At 40.2% G+C, this 15,111-nt stretch overlaps 1 protein-coding gene across 1 annotated transcript in view; it reads right to left on the bottom strand.

The window, feature by feature from the left end:
* Positions 1–8,447, bottom strand: part of Marchf8 (membrane associated ring-CH-type finger 8) — a 117,601-nt gene extending 109,154 nt beyond the window's left edge. Inside the window, 1 exon segment of the mRNA XM_053743402.1 lies at positions 7,853–8,447. The gene's annotated coding sequence lies outside the window, so the exon portion shown is untranslated.
* Between the last annotated feature and the right edge of the window lie 6,664 nt (positions 8,448–15,111).

The following is a 15,111-nucleotide window of genomic DNA, read 5'->3' as shown; positions in this document are numbered from 1 at the left end:
CAATCCCTGGTACCAAAATAAAAAATAGACTCCATCAAAAGACACAAATTAAACACAGTAGCAGGATAGAAAATCAACCTACAAAAATCAGCAGCTTTTCTATACACCCATAATGAACTCACTGAGAAAGAAACCAGAAAAACAATCCCATTTGCTATATCAGCAAAAAGAAAATAAAACACCTAGGAACAAACTATCCAAGGAGGAGAAAGAATGAAAACCATGAAAAAAATTAAATTGATAAAAACCATGAAGAAATAAAGTGAAGATACATGTAAAGACCTCCCATATTCATGGATTGGAAAAATAAATATTATTAAAATGGTCAAACTACTGAAAAAATCTACAGATTCAATGCAATCTCCATCAAAATATCAATAATTTTCCTTACCAAACTAGAAAAAAAATCCTAAAATTCATATGGAAGCAAAAAAAAAAAAAAAAACATAAACAGCAATGCTGGAGGCATCACAGTACCTGATTTCAAAATATACTACAGAGTCACACTTATAAAAACAACATGGTAATGAAATAAATACAGATATATAAACCAATGGAACAGAACAAAGGACCTGGAATTAAACCCACTATCTACAACCATCTGATTCTCGAGAAGGATGCCAAAAACATACACTGAAGACAAGACAGCCTCTTCAACAACTGGTACTGGAAAAATTGGACAACCACATGTAGAAGTTTGAAATTAGACCATTATTTCTTGCTCAGTACAAAAATCAACTCAAAATGGATCTACAATCTTAATGTAAGACCTGAAACCACTATTACAGGAAAACAGAGGAAACACTTGAATATACTGGCACTGGCAGTGATTTCCTGAATAGGACCCCAATAGCTCAGGACGAAATAAAAAGCAAGAATTGACAAATGAGATTACACCAAATTAAAAAGCTTCTGACAGCAAAGGAAATAAAAATGAAGAGACAAACTACAGATTGAAAATCTTTGCCAGCGAGTCATCTAACAGAGTACTAATATCAAAAATATATAAAAACAAAAAAGAGGTGATCACCATGGTGCACACCTATAATCCCAACTACTTGGAGGTCAATGCAGAAGAATCACAAGTTTGAAGCCAGTCTCAGCAATTTAGCGAGGCCCTCAACAACTAAAGACTATCTCAAAATTTTAAAATAAAAAGCTAGGGATGTATCTCAGTGGTAGAATGCCCCTGGGTTCTAATCACCAGTAATTTAAAAAGGAAAGAAGGAAAGAAAAAAGAAAAAGAAAAACTCAAGTTTGTAATCCCAGCAACTCAGGAGGCTGAGACAGTAGGATGGCAAGTTCAAAATCAGCCTCAGCAACTTAGCGAGGCCCTAAGCAACTTTGGTGAGACACTGTCTGTCTCAAAATAAAAAATAAAAAGGCTAGGGATATGGCCCAGTGGTTAAATGCCCCTGGATTCAATCCTGATCCAAAAAAACCCCAAACCAAACCTCAAAAAAGTGAACAACAAAAGAACAGGCAATTCAATCTATAAATAAGCAAATGAGCCGAACAGATATTTCTTTAAAGAATTACAAATATGCAAGGAACAAATGAAAAATCCTCAACACCTTTAGACAGGAAATGTAAATCAAAACTTTATCAAGATTCCATCTCATGCCAGTCAGAATGATTACCATCAAAAGAACAATAAATAACAAATGAGCCATGGAGAAAAAGGAACACTTAAACACTGTTAGTGAGAATATATATTACTACAGCCACTATGGGGAAAAAGCGAAAAAAATTCTTCAAAACTAAAAATAAACCTATAAGGGGCTGAGGTTGTGGCTCAGTAGTAGAGCACTTGCCTAGCATGTGTGAGGCACTGGGTTCGATTCTCTGCCTCACATATAAATAAATTAAGGGTCCATCAACAACATATATATATATATATATATTAAAATGGGAAATATAATGCAATAAATATCAAGAAAATAAGGTTACAAAAGGAGGCATTCTATATGGACTTAACTAAGAAAATACACATTCATAATACCCAGAAGTACTAAAAGCAAACAGTGACTGAAAGTAAATACAAACTGAAAGTTCAACACCTGTCCCACTCTCCAGATCATCTCTTAGATTTACTTGCCCACCCCTTGCCACCTGTCCCAACAACCCAAAACAGAGCAACCATTCATTACATGGTGGTGTCCTTCCCCATCTGCCTGTCTTGCTCCCTTGGCACTTGGCATGGCACTATCTCCTGCTACACTCAGTAAACATTTGCTGCTTCATATATTACAAACTCCACTCATTTCCTACATGTAAAAGAATGATTCTAACTACTAATTACCACAAATTAAAACCTAAATCAAATATGCTGAGAAGCAGTTTCCCTTTTCATTCCTTCTTTCATGTAAAAACATTAAGGAGAAAACATCCTCAGATTTCTTTCCTAACCTAATGCCTAGGGTAGAGTTGAGACACACCTGCTTCTGTTCTGTGCTAGGACCACAAACATTGCTTACTTCTATGCAAAAAGATGTATATTAAACATCTAATCATTAGCTCCCACCCCCAAACACACCCATCTGTGCCTTGCAGAACTCGGTCACTACACAGGGCCACACCTGACTCTAGTTTGGCCCTATTCCCCACTGATTCCACCCTTCTATCTTGGCCCCTTTCCACCTAACTTAGCTGAGCAGAGCACCCTCAGGGGAGAGCAGACTGTAAGCAAGATTGGGAACATGGAGAAACCAGACAGCAGTAGAATTACCTTAACGTCGGCAGAAAGGCAATTGAGAGCATCCGTAAGTAAGTGGTTCCTAAACAGCAGCAATTTTTCACCACAGGGTTTTTGGCAGTGTCTCGAAGATACTTTTGTTGCCACCACTGTTGGGAGTGATACTGGCATCCAATAGAAAAAGGCCAGATATGATACTGAACAGCCCACAGAGCACAGGACAGTTCCCCCCAACAAATAATTATTCAACCTCAAATGTCAACATATTTAAGATTGAGAATTCTACCATAAATTGATGTATCCATTAGTGCAATGGAGTCTAATCCCAATTCACTGGTAACAAGTGGGTAAAGGAAACCTGAGATAGTTTAAGAAATATAAAGAAACACACACAACCTTCTCAATTAGATGCTATAGCAGTGTCAGAAAACTGCACCTTTGGTGACCAAAATTTTACTCAGGCATTGGAAAGAGAAGATTATAAATTAAGTAAACTATTAAGAATGCCTCTTTCCTCAAGGGTTTTGGTTCCCTATATATCTTGTATTTCTTCGAAGACTGCTTCACAGCAGCAACTGTAAGAAGATAATACTATCAAAATTGCCCAGATGGGTAACACCTTCAGAGAAGCTGGCAGAGCACCCACAGAGCCAATGACAAATTTAGTTGTGTATCTCTAAACTCAAAATGCACAGCTTAAAGTGGCAAGCACTCAAAGATCACTCAAAAGAATAATTGTCTGCTTTCCTAGATGAATCATCAAATACTACAAAAGACTTAAGCAACATTTTCAAAACTGAGAACAGTAAGTACATAGACTGAACTTCAGCCAAAATAAGTATATAAATTTCAGCTCAAAAGAATTTAGCTGAGTCACTGAGACACACCAAAATAAGTTTTTTCTCAATTATTTTAACAACTCTGTCATGCCACCATGATTTCTACTCATAGGAGGCCAGAAGGTTGGAGAAGTCACCCAATGCCATCCCTAGCTGAGACATGAACAACTTTGACCTGTCTCTAAAGACTCATTTGCCTTTCAGTCCTTGATGTTTGTCCTTTCAGTGAAAGAGAGCACCCACCAGTTAAGTTCCATTTTAGCTCTGGAGAGGAATAACCATTTTAAAATGTCCATTATGCTGAATCAAGAGTACACATCTTCCAAGCAGCTCAGGAGGCTGAGGCAGGAAGATCACGAGTTCACAGCCAGCCTCAGCAACTTAACTAGGTCCTAAGCAACTCAGCAAGACCCTGTCTCTAAATAAAATATTTAAAAAGGTACAGAGATGTTACTCAGTGGTTAAGGCCCTAAGTTCAATCCCTGATACAAAAAAAAAAAAGTGCATGTCTTTCAACCACAGGTGTTAGTTTAAATCATGTGAAACAAGTCTTAATATTCTAGATGTATCAGTACTCAAATTACCTTGCCCTCCCAACCCAAGCCTTTTCCTTCTCCAGGTTTTAAAATGTGCTCTCCTCATCAACTGTGTTACAGCTAGTTCTTTAGGTTATACAACTAAGACTCAATGGAAGGCAAAAAACAGAAGAATGAAAAGGAATCTTAGTAACCAACCAATTCATACCCCATCTCACTTTTATAAATGAGTAACTAAGGCAGAGAAAAGATTCCCTGACAGAGGTTAAGCAGTTACTCAGGAAAGTTGGTGAAGGAACTCAGGCTTCCTAACTTTTGCCCTCAGAAGAATACCATGTTGTATAACAAGATGCTATGTAAACAGGGAACACTGGTGCACACATGTCATCCCAGCTACTGGGGAGGAAGAGGAGACCAGCCTCAGAAACTTGTGAAACCCTCTAACTTAGGGAGACCCTGAATCAAAATTTAAAATATAAGGGCTGGGGATGTAGCCCAGTGATAAAGTCCCATGGGGTTCAATCCCCAGTACCAAAACCAAACACACACTATGAGGGGTTGGGGGTGCAGCCCAGTACTAGAGCACAAGCTTAGCATGCAAGGCCCTAGCTTCAATTCCCAGCATCAAACACACACACACACACACACACACACACACACAAAACCATCAGATACTACTTCACAGCCACCAGTTGATAAAAACAAAAATACGTGACAACATTAACTGTTAACAATGACATGGAACAAGAACTTACATACTATTGGTATAAATTCATATCAGCACAATCACTATAAAAATTTATACAGTGCAGCAGACAGAAATCTAAAGCTATTCTTCCAAGAGTCCTACCCTAGTTATTCAATCAAACATTAACCTGGGTACAATTGTGAACTGATAGTGCAGATAAAATACAAATAGTAACCTACATCCAAGTGGGCCCAATCTAATCACACGCGCCCTTAACAGCAGACAATTATCTTCAGTACCCTCTTGTCTCAATGGCCTGAGTGTACCAGAAGGAGTAAGAGATGAGGTAGGAGAGGCAGTCTAGTAGCTCGATGATAGAGTGCATGTTTAGCATGTGTGAGACCCTGAGTTTTAACCCCAGCACCACAAAAATGGAAAGGAAAAAAGAGGGTTAAGAGATTCCAAGCATGAGAAGAATACAAACAATTGCAGGCTCTGAAAATAAACTAATAAAGGAAACCACAGAACAAGGAATATGAGTGGCCTCTAGAAGCTGAGAATGACCACCAACTGACATCCGGTGAGGAAACAGACCTCAGTCCTACAACCACAGAGAACTGAACTATGTCAACAGTATAAATAGCTTGTGATCAGATTCACCTCCAGAGCTTCTAGAAAATATAGTCCAACCAACCAGATTTCAGCCTTGAAAAACCAACAGCAGATAATCCAGTCACATCTACCACACTTCTGACCTATAGAAGTATGAGATAATGAATTTGTGTAGTCTGAAGCCTCTGAATTTGGGACAATTTGTTATGCAGCAAAAGAGCAAGGTACTGTGGTGCACACCTGTAAACTGTAGTCCCAGTTATTCCAGAGGCTGAAGCAGGAAGCTTTTTTTTTTTTGGGGGGGGGGGGTCGCGGGGGAGGCAGTATTGGGTTTTGAACCTAGGGCACTAGGTAGGTGCTCTACCACTAAGCTACACCTCAGCCCCAGAAGGTTCTCTTGAGCTAGGAGTTCAGGGCCAGCACCGACAAGATAACAAGACCTCATCTCAAACAAACAAAACCACTTGTAGAAAAACTGAAGATATGCATTACCCTACAACCTAGAAGCTAGACATCCAGAAACTCTTGTCTCAGTGACCTGATTGTACCGGAAGACATGCACAAGAGTGATTTCACATCACCAAGCTCTAAACCAAACTCTTGAGTATAGCAAAAACAAGGTTGGTAACAGATAAATTATAAAATGTTCATAATGCATACACTGACCATTTTACATATGCACGGGGGTAGAATCAGAAGGCATAAGAATTTCCTCAAAGATTATTTATCAACAGAACACTGTACTGCTCTAGAAAATGTACTGAAGTTAATTACAGAACTGGAGAACAAGTAGGGTTGGAAAGTTTGGGGTTTTTCAGAAAAAAAAAAAAAACATCATTTCAAGACTCAAATTTAGGTTGTTTTCAGAAATTTTAGCACAATTTTTATTTGTTTTCATGTATAAACTATTTACAACAAAAACACAAAAATAAATTAGGGGCTGGGGTTGTAGCTCAGTGGTTGAGCCCAGCACGTGTGAAGCACTGGGTTCAAGCCTCAGCAACACATAAAATAAATAAAAGTATTGTGTCTATCTACAACAAAAAATAAAACAAATTAGGAAACTATGCACTGCTCTTAATTTTTTAAAAATCCTGCTGGTTTTGCCTACATATAACCACCTCAAATTCTATTCATGAAATAGCATGTTATTTTCTCCTAAACTCAGATTTCTCAAATCCAAAATTGTTATGCTTGGGGTGTTTCAAGATTAATTAAAAGGCTGGTGGTGGTAGTCCCACCAGGCTGAGGGAGGATGATCCGGGAGCCCAGGAGGTAAAGGATAACTTAGACAACATGGTGAGACCCAGCCTTAAAAAAAATTAGTAAAGGGGCATGTTCACATTATTCTACAACTCTTCTGATTTAGTTCATAAATAACGCTTTCAGTGTGCGTGCTTTTTACAGTATAGGTCCTAATCCATTTGTCCTCAAAGTTTCCATTCCCATTCTGTGCCTGAACATAATTGTGCCAGCAATGAGGGGTAAGATCTCACTGTTAGACTCATACACTTACACCCCCTGGGACTCCGATGCAAGAAAAGATGGGAAGAAAAAGGTCTTTATTGGAAATGCTGAGGCCCCTTTCCAGTAATATAAGGGATACAACAATTTTCTAACTGCATCACAGACAAATGAAAGCAAAAATAAAATAACAGAAAACCACACATTCAAGAATTCACCTTATGGGACTGGGGTTGTGGCTCAGTGGTAGAGCAGTTGGCTACATGTGTGGGGCACTGGGTTCTAGCCTCAGCGCCACATGTAAGTAAATAGAATGGACGTATTGCGCCCATCTACAAATAAAAAAATTAAAAATTTTTAAAATTCACCTTCTGCCAGGCATTAGTGGTGCATGCCTGTAATCCCAGTGGCTTGGGAGGCTGAGGCAGGAGGATCGGAAGTTCGAGGTCAGCCTCAATAACTTTAGGCAGGATCGCGAGTTCAAAGACAGCCTCGGCAAAAGCAAGGCACTAAGCAACTCAGTGAAAACCTGTCTCTAAATAAAATATAAAATAGGGCTGGGAATGTGGTTCAGTGGTCGAGTGCTCCTGAATTCAATTCCCGGTACCAAAAAATAAAAAATAAAAGGTCTGGGATGTGGTTAAGTGCCTCTGGGTTCAATCTCTAATACCAAAGAATAAAAAGAAAAAAAAAAGGAATTCAAATTCAAAATCCATCACACAAAACATTTCCTCAACTCCATAACGGAGCTTCTCAACCTGTCACCGCTGAGTATCCTTAAAGGGGGGGGGGGCGAGCATAATGAGGTATAAAATGTCCAGTTTCAACTTAGGGGGAACTTCCAAGTAAGATTCTTTGGAAAAGGAGGTTCCGTTGCATTAAGGAAACAAGAAAATACAAAAAAAGTCTTTAAGACATTCCCTAATACGTTTTCTATTTAAAACTTCACCTACGTGGGGGAAGATCCAAATTTAAAGACAAACGAAAAGCAATTAAAAAAAAAAAACAAAATACCTACCTATGCTTTTCCTGCGGCAGTTTCAACATAAGCAGATCTCTCTTGAAATCACATGTCAGACGCGCGGAAGGTCCTCACAGAGTACCAGTCGAGACTAACCATTCCAAAAATGTGGAAACTGGCAGAAGAGGGCGGACTTACCCACGGTCTCACAGCCCCTCAGGGGCAGGACTGATGGGCACAACCCCGGGCCCTCAACACCACAGGATCCGGGCAGCCCAAGCTCCGGCCGTCTCCAAGCGCAGACCCGAGTCCCTGGGGAGGAAGGGGTAACCGCCCAGAGTCGCGCAGCCGCTCCGCCGGATCCGCGTCGGGCCCCCGACTCGTGGGCAAAGAAGCGCGCGGGCCAGGCCAACTCTGCCCGCCACCTGTCGTGGACCGGCGTCAGATGGCCACACCCCCTGCCTGGGCCTGGGACTCCGGCCGCCTCCTTGGCGGCGTGGGGCTGTGACTGTGCGCTGCGAGAGAGAAACGGATCTGGAGACCGCAGGAGTCACCTCAGGTGGGTGCTGAGCCGCAGGCGCCGCCCCCACCGCCAGCCTGTAGCTCGCGGAGACACGGCCCCAGGCGCCTGTTTACACTCTTCCGTGGGAGGACGCCGACTGACCCGTCACGTGACGCCTGCGTCACGTGCCAAACCCGGCCCGTGGAAGCGGGAGGGGGGGTTCCGGAGGTGTTGCCTTGGCAACCGCGGCGCGCTGAGGCGCAGAGCGGCTGTGCCGCAGACCCTCTGTTCCACCAGGAGAAACCACCCGATCAGAAAGAGGAAGGACTACCCCAGCCCTGGCTTCGTCCTTTAGTGACCCTGGGCCTGACTGCTTGTTATTAGCATTTTGGAAGAAGAGAATTCGTTCAGTCAATATGATGTGTCTGGAGGAAAGAAATAGAAACTTTCTTACCCGAAACTAGCAAATGGAAGGGCGAGCCGGTAATGGTTTTGTTTGCTTCGACGAATAGATTTTTGCCAGCTTTCACTCTCTCGTTTGCAGTGAAAGACTGATGCCCACATCTTACCCCTTCCAGCCAGGGAAAGGTGGGATGTAGGTAGGAAGGCGTATGGGTCTCCAACTTGTTATATTTTCAGTTTCTTAGGGATTAGTCTTTACACTGTGTAAATAGATATATCTAAATAAATACGATTCATCTTTCGCCCACATCAAATTTTCATGATTATACGTGTCAATTTATTTTTAGTGACTATTTCTACCAACTCCAGTTTTCATAATAAAACTTCATAGAAGTAGTTTAAACCACTGCCTATTTTACTCGTTTTAAATTGCACTAAAGATTAATAGTTTGCATTATTTCTTAGTAAATTCATGAGTGATTTGTTAGCAAATCCCCACAAATATCCCAGAATTTTTTTTTGAGGGGGTGGGTCTAGAAGTGACCTATTGTATGGTTTATCAAGTTCCTCCCTACAATTCTGATCACTTTGCATACTTGGCTAAGTATAGAGCAAAATTTCAGTTTCAAAACAGTGAACTCAAAATAGCCTCTAGATTAGTATAACAAAGTAGTAAAACCATCATTTCTATAACAAAGCTAGAATGCACCATAACAAAATAGGTTATCAAGGCCAGCTGTCACAATTTGTTGGACTCTACCTTAATGCTTCTGGCACCAAGTGTTCCAAGAAGGCAGGATCATTTTCTTCCATTGGTATACTTTATGCCTAAACCATGTCTGGTGAACAAAAAGTTTGGTTGACTGATTTTTGGATGTAGAATCCTACTGCCCTTCTGTAAGAAGTGGCAGAACCTTCATGGTTCCAGAGGCACCGGTGAGTTTTAACAGGACTGAGAAGCATTACTTATGCAGATAAAGCTAGAGTGAGTCCTGGCTTATCCATTACTACCTAGGCCTTTCACTTCAATTTTGATTGCCTCTCTTTGTTAATCCAAAAGAAAAATATCTGTTGAGTAAAGAGGTTCAGAGGTGAAATGAGATAATGCTGGCACAACACTAAAGTGCCCAAAAAACTATGCCCAGTGGCTCATGTCTGTAATCTCAATGACTGGGGGCTGGGGTGGGAGGATTGCAAGTTTGAGGCCAAGCTCAACAACTTAGCCTCTCAGAAATTTAGCACGACCCAATTTAGCTTAAATAAATAAATAAATAAATAATCATGCTGGGTATATAGCTCACTGGTAGAGTGCCCCTGGGTTCAATCTCCAATACCAGAAAAAAAAGATAACATAAAATGCCCAACACACACAGCACTCAGTAAATATTAACCCATATATAGTGTTTGGCAAGACAAAATTTAAAAATTCAGAGTCCTGAGGGAAAGGAGTCTGACAATTTGAATGTGTCCATGTCCTGGGTCCAGATTCTTGCCATCTGGTCTACAGCTGAGGAAGAGATCACCAACAAGGAAACGAAAAAAAAAATTGGAGGAATCCTTTGTACTATGAATATAAGGCTGCCTTCCAGTAAGGAAGTTACTCTTGGGTGATAAGGTATTCAGTACAAGAGGAGCGCTGGCTTTAGCCAGGTGTGGTGGCAAATGTCTGTAATCCCAGTGACTCAGGAGGCTGAGACGTGAGGATCACAAGTTTAAAGCTAGCTTCAGCAATACAGTGAAACCCTAAGCAACTTAATGAGACCCTGTCTCAAAAATGGTTGGGGATACGACTCAGCGGTTAAGAGCCCCTGGGTTCAATCCCCAGTACCAAAAAAAAAAAAAAAAAAAAAAAAAAAGAGGTGGAATACTGGCCTTGTAGCAAGAGATTAGTAAGTACAGTTTCTAAATTCCTTCTGCTTGTGCTCTTGGGGACTCCTAATACACTCTCCTTCCATAATGTATACCACATAGAGAAACTGCCTGTCTTCTCCTAAAATTTGTGGGATATAGGGGTGATACTCTAGAAAAAAGTCAGGCTTGAGCCAAGTGGCCAGTAATACCCTAAGAATCAGTCATACCCAAATGGTTAAACATATGAACTGTATTCTAGAGTTTTAGTTAGGGTTTCATTGTTAAAAACAAAATATGTAGTTATGTATGACAAAATACACTGAAGTATACAACTCAATAACGGCATTTCATCTAAAACAGTGAATATACTAGTGTTCCCATTAAACTGAGAATGTAAAAAATAATGGAGAACTTGCAAACAAATGAAGAGATGAATAACCCACATAGCTTTGTTACAAAGCTATGATGTGGTAGAGCCAGTATTGAATTTGAGTTTTCCGATTCCAAGTCTGTATTAATCAGCTTTCCATCACTATTACAAAATACCTGAGAACTTATAAAAAGGCTTATTTTGGTTCATGGTTCCGGAGGATGCAGTACAAGATCAGGATGCAGGATTGGGGGAGAGCTTTGGTCTTCTGACAAGGTAGTACATCATAGTGGGAGCACATAGCAGAGCAAAACCTCCTACTTACATCATAACCAGAGAGGAGAGTGTTGGAGGAAGTGGAAGGGGCTGAGATCATATACAATCCCCTTTAAGGGCATGCCTCCAAAGATCTGAAGACTTCCCACAAGTCTCCACCTCTCAAAGGTTCCACTACATCCCAGCAGAGCCACACTAGGATCAAATCTTTAACACATTAACCTTTGGAGGACACATTTAAATCATAGCATGCCTTTTGCTTTTTATTAATGACCATGAATATATGACTTTTATCTTGTTTATTCTCTTCGTTTTACCCTTCCTATGCTATGATGACAACAGTCTTGTTTCACTTACCATTTGGTATGCTTTTCAAAGGTAGAGTCAATAGGATTTACAGATTAAATATGGATATGAAAGACCATAGTGAAGTTTGACTCTGAGGTTTTTGGCCTGTACAACCAAAAGAACCAAATTGCTATGCTAGATGGAAATGAATGATTATGTTTAATTTCGGGTTATGTTTAATTAGGGATGGGGGAATAGGATCAATAATTTGATTTGGGCATGTTAAATCTGGCATGCCACTTGGACATTCAAATGAAGATGAACAGTTGGTAGCTGGCTAGTAGACTGGAATTTGGAGGAAGAATGTATATAAAATTATGCCAATGGTATTTAAAGCTACAGGACTGAAAGAGATCACACAGAGTAATCATTTTAATACCTCTGACCTCAAACCAAGATGCAAAATGCATTTTTATATATTAACCAAATACATATGTATTACTAAAAGTTTCCAGAAGCAAATTTACCCTTCCCATGTGGGATGCATTATACCCTTTCTCTTCTACTTATTTATTTAAAATTGTTGACCCCAACTCAATTGATTTTTTAAACTAGTAACAGTTGTGGCCTACAGTTTAAAAATCGCTGACAGTCACTGACCTAGAACATTAAATGTATAATTGCAACAAAAGATCCAAAGACTAGTCATGTTGCACTATCAAGATAAGAAGACCACAAGCAAAGGAAACTTAGGAAAATTGGGAGGTAATAGGAAAACTGAAGTCTTGAAAGCTAAATGAAGAATATTTCAAAAAGGTAAGTAACTACCCAAATTTGTCACTTGCTACTGAGAAGTTGGGTAAGATAACTGACCTTTGGGTTTGGCAGTATAGAAATCATTGAGACTTTGAGAGTAGAGCAATTAAGATAGAGTGGTGGGGTTAAAGGTCTAATTGTAGAGATAGTAGATGGCGAAAGCCAATAGTTATGCTTCTTTTTGTCGTAAAGGGAAGCATGGAAATGGGACTGCAGTGGACAAGAAAATGTTAAGGTTTTCTGGTTTATATATGACTGTTAAGTGACCTCAGCGTAACAAGGAAATGTTGATGCAGAAGAGAGTCCCAGCTGTAGGAAGCAAGCTGGAGGAGTCACCCTTCACTAAAGTAACGAAAGGGGTAGTGGTGTTGAATAAAATGTATAGGTCATTGGTTTAGACTGAGCTCCTGCACCAGGCCCAACAGACCAAATCAAAATGGGGTACTCATGCTGTCCATGTCACCAAGCTAAGATTTTTTGTCACCATAAGGGAATCCTAGGAGGTCTATTCAGGGGAAAAGGAGATTATTTCTTGCACCTTCCAGATTCTTGACGCATCACAGAACAGATTTAAAGAATGCATCAGATCTTAGCAAAGAGCTAACAAGCTTCATTAGAAAGCAAAAGGTGAAGATATGCATTCTCAGTGTAGAATGGCAGAGCCAGATGTGCCCCTGGGACTTAAGGTCCCAGTTTTTATTAAGGTACATAATTAGATGTAATATATATGACCTAAAGGGCCTGGACATTCCTTGAGATTGGAAAATATTGAACAAGATTGTATTGCCCATTAGTGGAGCTGGTCTGGCCTGTGGGTTTCAGCTTCCTTCAGTGTCTCTGGGACTGATGAGCCTCACAAAGTTAACCATCTCTATGTTCCTGATTTGCTACATTCCAGAAAACTTAAGAGGGAACTGGAAATTTACAAAGTATTTTATTCAGTGCTTCATACCTTTTAGTCTCTTTCTGTCCCTACACTCAGGCTTTTTTGTTGAGCTCACAAGTTGTCTATAAACTGCCACATTACAACAAGGACGTTTTCTCCTTACACATTACAGCAGGGACTCAGTTTTCTTTATATATTTCGAACTTTCTATCTCAAAACCGAATGGTTTATCTCACCTTCCAAAAAAACAGAGAGAGAGAGAAACAAACGAACCCCAAGCAGGCCAGTTTTAGCCCCATACTAAGTCCCTTTTGCTTTAACTCTTTACAATGAAAGTAACTTTGAAGCCACCAAACTACTTTTGGTCCTATTTCCACTTTTCTCCAGTGTTTTTCAGTCTATAAAGCCAAACTCCTCTGCTCAACTTATCAGAACACTCATTCTATCTTATAGAATAAGGTGTTGCCCAATTCTAGAATCAAAAGTAAAAGCCCAGTGTGATGGTACACCTATAGTCCCAGTTACTTAGGAAACTCAGGCTGGATGATCTCTTGAGCCCAGGAGTGTGAGACCAGCCTGGGTAATATAGCAAGACCATTTCCACCAAAAAAAAAAAAAATTAATGTAAAAGCCAATTAAAATCTTTAAACTACATGTTATAATTTTGTCTTTGACAGTGGACTCAGGTACATATAGCTCAGTAGATTTGTTGTTGGCCACATGTGATTTCTCTTCTGATTGTTTATAGTTTAATAAAATAAGAGAGTGAGGAGATGTAGAGAGGTGCTGGTGGTTTGAGAGAAGACTGTGCCACAAAGACTAGCCATTGGTTCTCTTTTGTTGCAATTATGCAATTAGTCCAGGGTGGTTTGAGAGAAGACGGTGCCACAAAGACTAGCCATTGGTTCTCTTTTGTTGCAATTATGCAATTAGTCCAGGGTGATTTGAGAGAAGACAGTGCCACAAAGATTAGCCATTGGTTCTCTTTTGTTGCAATTATGCAATTAGTCCAGGAGAGTGCTACTTTTCAGTCTCAGCCCCTTGATTTCCCACACTCATGATTGCTGTATCTTTCTTCTCCCAACTTCTATCCTTTCTTATTATGAGGTTGTCTTTTTTTCTACAAATCTTTTTTTTTCCCTATACACTCACAAAAGTTATTTTTTGAAACCTAAGTCTGGACATGTTAACCCCAATAATTTCCCAATTCAGGATAAGATCCAAAATTCTTGATTAGAGAGTTTCTCCATGATCTAGCCTTACTGCTATTGCTCCCTTAGTGGCTTCACTCTGGCTACCTGGATTCCTCACTGTTACTTGGTTTTCTCAAGAGTAGAACATTGCCAGATATATTGTTGTAAGCCTGTAATTGGAGGCAGGACGATGGCAAGTTTGAAGCCAGCCTCAGCAACATAGCGTAGTGAGGCCCTGCCTCAAAATAAAAAGTAAAATGGGTTGGGAACGAAGCTCAGTGGCAGAGAGCCCCTGGGTTCAATTCCCAGTACTTCAAAAATAAAAAAGTAGAACATTGTCCAGCATTTCACTTCCCTGTGGTTTTGTTACCCTGCCCAGATTCAGTACTACCAGGGCGACCAAATCTCTACCCTACTCTAATCTCACTTATCTTTGAGGACAGGAAAACTGAAGGCCAGAAGTTCCTCTTCAGATGGGTTAGCTGAAACTGGTTCCATCTAAGGCCGCTGCCACAGTGACCCCCCCCAAGACAACCCCTAACTTCTTTATAATAAAACACATGAATATTCCTCTTCTTTATTAGCATATTCCTCCCCCTTATTTCTTTTACTCTAAATCTATAATATCCTGAACCCAAAGAGTGGGTTGGGAGTTCATCTCCCACTTCTATTGCCAAAAATAAGGCTCCTTCACTATTCATTTGATGCTTGGTCTTGTTATTGGTTTCACAA

Source organism: Sciurus carolinensis, chromosome 5 (genome assembly GCF_902686445.1).
Source record: "Sciurus carolinensis chromosome 5, mSciCar1.2, whole genome shotgun sequence".
NCBI lineage: Eukaryota > Metazoa > Chordata > Mammalia > Rodentia > Sciuridae > Sciurus > Sciurus carolinensis.
Note: the sequence above shows the minus strand (reverse complement) of the source record. Positions and strands in the feature narration are given on the sequence as shown.